Below are 6,000 nucleotides of genomic sequence, written 5' to 3'. Positions count from 1 at the left end.
ATACCCAAACCAATGTTAAACTCATGCCATTGATGCTACAAAGTCAAAACTGAGATGCTGCTCAGATAGACTTTATTGAGAATCTTGATATTAAGAAAATATAGCACAAAATATGGCCTTTGAACAGACTGGGCTTTGTTCTTTTTTTTTTTTTTTTTTTTTTTTGCCAGTCCTGGGCTTGAGCTCAGGGCCTGAGCACTGTCCTTGGACTTTCTCAAGGCTAGAGCTCTACCACTTGAGCCTCAGCACCACTTCTGGCTTTTTTCTATGAATGTGGTACCGAGGAATCGAACCCGGGTCTTCATGCATGCTAAGCAAGCACTTTAACCACTAGGCCAAACTCCCGGCCCCGCTTTGTTCTTCTTATACTAAACAACAGTGTCTTCATAGTGAACTTCTCTTGAAACCCTCAACTTTTTTTTTTAACCCTTTTTGTCCTGGGGCTTGAATTTGGGGCTTGGGTGCTGACCCTGAGATCATTTTGCTCAAGGCTAGCACTGTAGCCTTTAGCCACAATGCCACTTCTGAACTTTTGTGGTTAATTGTAGAAAGAATCTCAAGGACTTTTTCTGTCCAGGCTGACTTCTAACTAAGATCCTTAGATCTCAGCCTCCCAAATAGCGGGGAGTACAGGCACAAACCACTGCTGCATGGCTCAAATACTTCTAGTGGTAAACATGTATTTTGGGGGGGATGTAATGACCCCCTATAGGAATGAGAATAGCAAGTATTCCGTTTATTTCTTTATCTGGAATGCACGTAGTTACTTGGAACAGTGTCAATAGTGCACATTTTGAAGTTCCATGGTGTACTGCTTAGCATCTTCCTGCCCCTTGGACAGGTTTCTGGATGATTTTCACCTTGATAGCCAGTTGATGTAGTCAGACAATAATGATAAACAAACATGGAACTAACTGTGAGAAAAGTCACTTGGTTCAAGCTGATGATGCAAAGGCATTCTTTAGCTAGTATGTTTTTTTCTCTTTTTCCATAGAAATAAAGATGAAAGTGAAGGATCATTTTGGAGAAGTCTGGTAATGGTGTTCTGAAAATTAGAAATCCATTGACCTATGGGGTCATTATTTATGTTAACATACCTTTAATCATAAGAATGTTATTAGTGGTAATTTCTACAGGAGGATTTCCAAAAGCAATTCCATATGGCAGTTCTGCAACAGTAATTCCAATTTGGGGCTGACATTGTGTCGTAGAACTAGTATAGTAATATGATGTAGTTTTTTCCACAATACCTTTGCGATTGTTCCATTAAAATGTACTATCATTCTGGGAAGAGATGGACCCATGTTTCCTTATTTCCCTCTATTAAAAATAATGTAAAACCACACACAAAAACAATTTCTGAAAAATAGGGGGCAGGAAGAATGCCTACAGATCTCAGCATCCAAGGAAGAACACAAAGTCAGTACCTTGGGTTTTCTCTAAAACCTTCTGGGTCCCAGGAGGTTAGCCAGGAGATGGTCAGACCCCCTGTGGGTGCACAAACAAAACACAAAAGCATCTTGCACTCTCTAGCCAGAAGTGAAATAAATAGAGAGCATCTGTAAAGAAAATTTGCAGATGATAACAATTCTACACTAGCAAAACAATAGAGGAAATTCAAGTCCCACTAGAATCAACAAGCAGCTAAATGGTGACACCTTGAATGCCTTCTTCACCAGCCATTGTGCTCCTCTCCACCAGGGTGACCAGGGTAGGGAGGGGGGTAGGCCTGTATTTCCTTCTCTGCTGGATGATAACAAAGTACCTCTCCTCCTGGCATTGTCAATAGAGATTCTGGGGATCAAGACCTAAAAATCACATCCGATATTGGTAATACAGGTTTAACCTCTTGCCTGGAGTGATAGCAAGTGATGCTTCATGGATTTTACTTTTTTTTACCATGGCCCAGAGGCAAGGAGGTATTATGTCTTGGTGTTGGCAGAGGACACATTTGAAGGGCATTAAAGAAGAAACCCCTCTGAGCCAGTATGCTATCAGAGGAGAACTACAGGGGAGAGAACCTCATCATTAACCTAGAGGACCAAGGAGCCCTGAAGTCTTTCTTCTTCACAGCTTTCAGAATGAGACTGGCGATTTCTACCCCCATTCTCAAGATGGCAGGGCTGTTTCTTTTGACTATAAGGTGTCCTAGGACAGAGGCTGGAAGAGAAGGTTTAAATGAGATTTTTGACATGATACACATTCTGTTCAGGTTTAATGGAAAACTGTTACACTAACATATGGAAAAGCTGCAATTTGATTTCCAATTTAAAAGTGCTAACACCAGATGATAGAGATATTAAAACTGCATGATGATACTAAAATAATCCAACGATTGAGAACATGCACTTGAAATAAATGAAGAACTGAAAAGCCTCATCAAGAAATAGAAAGCACCAGCAAATAATAGAAGGCATGAAGAAGAATAGGATGGAAATTTCAGAAATTAATACTAAACCAATCCAAAGTTCAGTTTAAGGACCCAACAGTGGAACGGAGGAGACAAAAGAAAGATCTGTAAATGCTGTGAGACTGTAACAAAGGCAGAAAAATAAACAGAATCAAGCAATCTGAGGAGATCAACAGAAGATCTAATGTTGTGTCATCAAAATCCTGGGAGAACTGGAAATAAAAGAAAGAACGGAGAAAGTATTTTAAGAAATTACAACTGAAATGCTTTAAACAACAAGTCTTTTAAATGAAAAATCCATAAAGAGTAAGTTGGATGGAATTATTCTATCCAATTTTATGATGCATAGCGTAGTTACAATGTTCTAGACAATATTCTTAATAGTAGAGAGGTAGATTTAATGCAATGGGCCCAGAAATAGACAGAAATGAATATTCATAACTGATTTCTAACAAAGATAGATAACCAATTCAAGAGAGGAAAGCAGCCCATTAAACAAATAGTGCTACAGTAATTGGACATTCATTGGCAAAAACAGAAACATCATCTTCATTTTAACCTAGACCTAAAAGTAAAACATGAATTATGAAGCAATTAGAAATAAGCCCTTTTCTGTTTCAATTTATTTTTCAGATAGTCTCTTGAGCTTTAGCCTGGAGTCAGCTTTAGACTGTGATCTCACTATTTCCTCCTCCCATGTAGCTGGAATTATAGGTTTGAGCCACCACAGTTGGCCCCAAAAGTGTTTTATTATTGGTGATTTTTAATATAATCACAGAGAGAATGGCTATTTTACATATGTCTGTCCAGGGTCTCTTTCTTGCTTCTACAGAAGATAAACTTGGTTCCATTAAATTTTTTTATTCCTATTTTTTAACAGAATAAGAGCTCTTTTCAGTGAGAAAGACCCAGGAAAGGAAAAAATGAAGTAGACTTCCTAAAGTAAAAGTTTATTATTAAATTATTCCCCTAGTTTTGTCATTGACATTTTTGTCCCTCTTTATAAAAATGAATTATACAAGCATATTATATATACAATCCAAACTCCTGGGAAATTAAGAATTCCAAAACGGTCGCCACCTATTTTTCCTAAATTGGATTGGAGATTTCCTTTGGTTCTGAACAAAAACCACCAGGAGCCAGGATAAAATATGTTTATCACCTTTTTACTGTGTTTGTTTTTTTCCTTATGCCTTTTAAAAGTAGTGTAAAGAAAATTCACTGAGCTAACAAAACCCCTGAATGTGACCTTACAAATTTGTCTATTAAAAACTTAATATCACATACTTTCTTTTATTACTTTATTCCTCATGCTGGATTTTTATAGGTGGTTATTATTTAGTACCCACTTTCACTTGCTTTTATATTCTTACACTTACCAAGGTTATAACCGTTCTCAATCCTAGACAAATGTATTTCTATAGAAAGATCTACAAAATATGCACAAAACAAATTGCTACTCCCACATTCTAATTAAATGCCTGAAGATTTCATGCTCTTCTACATGTATGGAATGGCATATTGGGCAGCAGAGAAATCAATCGTTTAAAGATACAATATTAGTGGACTTGGACTGTGGCCTAGAGGTAGAGTGCTTGCCTAGCATCCACGAAGTTCTGGGGTCATGTACCACATACATGTAAAAAGCTGGAAGTGGTGTTGTAGTTCAAGTGATAGCATCCTAGCCTTGAGAAAGCTCATGGGCAGTGTTCAGGACCTGAGTTCAAGCCCCAGGACTGGCAAAAAGAAGACATAATATTAGGTGTTAGAGATATGGCTCAGTTGACAGACCAGATAATGAGCCAAAATGTATCCGATACTAAGTTAGAGTCCCAAACTTGGACCGAAAAATGAGACAGAAAAAAGAAAAAGATGCAATGTTGTAGAAAGGATCATGGCTTATAATACATCTCAAAAGCAGCCATTTTATTTAAGCCTGTTGAACTTCATGTGTGCCTTGGCATACATGAACTATAAATGAGTATGTTACTTCCAACCTGTTCCCTATGGCCACACAATATCCCAGAAAGAAAACCAAAATATGCAAAGAAACACAGGTGAGCCTATGTATATGGTGATTTCCTTTTTTGCTTCATTGTGTTTCAATTTTCCTACATTGTGAAAATGTGAGGATATATATGCTCTGTTAATCTCTTACATATTTGAAATACATCAGTGCTTATTATATAGTTGGCACAGCTCTGAGTATTTTACATGAAAAGATAGGGTCAGTGCATTTTTTTCATTTCTGATACATTTCCACATTCAAGGAGCATCAGCCATCAGGTTTCATACTTACTGCCCTGACAATCCAGTTCTTAAAACAGGAATCTGATCAATGTTTGCCATTGTTGTTGCTTTAACATAGATTGTTGAGTCCATATCGTTGAGGAAAAGCTGGTTTTGTTTAGCATGTGTATCCAATGCCAAAAGGAAGGTTTGCAAATTGTAACAAATAGAGACTGCATTAGAACAGCTGGGTTTCCCCCCCTCCACCACCTAGTTCATATTTAAGATGCTATATCCTGGGAAGAAGCAAAGAATTCAGTAAGGATCTCTACAGAAGCACCATCTATGCTCCCAGGCCTGTCTATAAATGAACCTTGGAAGACTACAGTAGGGAGAATAACAATGTGGTTCCTGAATATTCAGGTCAAAAAGTGACACACAGTCAGTGGTCACTAACCAAGACAGGACCAGACACCCATCTTTTATGCAAATGCCAGTCAAGAGATGCCTCATTTTGCCTTGTGCATCAGATAAGGAGATGCTATGGAGTTAAACTCTGAAAGGCGCTCTGATTTTGAACTAACATTACACCAAAAAGAAGGGTAGGGTTGAATGAAAACATGTGCATGCTTTATTTTTAAACATGTGTAAAAATGATAACACTGTTGTTTTCTAATGAACCTGATGAGCCTTGTGTTTGGATATGATGCATGGAACCTTCTGGGAGTGCCCTCTGCCTTTGTGAAAGCAGTGACTCACTTGTAAGACAATGTTGAAGAGATGATATGGGACACTTGAATCCAATTCTTAGATGTAAAAGAACACACAGCTGTTTTTTTTTACAGGGCTTACTTACAATCCTTGAATTCCACAAACAGAAATATCAGAAATCCTGGCCTAAGAAATCATGATTCTAGAAAGATCATGTAGCAAGCCACAGTCAAAAGTGAGATTAGGAGTTCCTGCTGAATTAAGAAAGTAGATTTTTTTTTTGTTTTATGGAAAAAAGATTTCCTACAAAGAACCACATCAACTTGAAGTTTTCTGGTCATAGTGGCTGCATCATATGCCTATTCTGTTCTCAGCCTCAATTCCATCCCTGTGTGATGAAATAAAAGATGAAGACAGTTATAAGTGGGATAGGGACTGAGGGAATTGCTAAATACAGACAGATTAAGAAAGCAAAGAAAATTGATGTTCTTTATCCATGCTGAATTCAACTGCTTCTGAATCTGAGCACACAATTGCTTCCATTTCAGTTACACTAATCTAGGGATCATTCTTACAATCAATTACTTCCCTTGTCACTTATCTGTTACCCCAGCAATGAAGAAAAAGAAAAAAAAAACAACTGTTTTTAT

This window comes from Megascapheus bottae, chromosome 20 (assembly GCF_031878675.1).
Source record: "Megascapheus bottae isolate mThoBot1 chromosome 20, mThoBot2.hap1, whole genome shotgun sequence".
Lineage (NCBI taxonomy): Eukaryota > Metazoa > Chordata > Mammalia > Rodentia > Geomyidae > Megascapheus > Megascapheus bottae.
The sequence above is the reverse complement of the archived record's forward strand: the minus strand, read 5'-3'. Positions refer to the sequence as shown.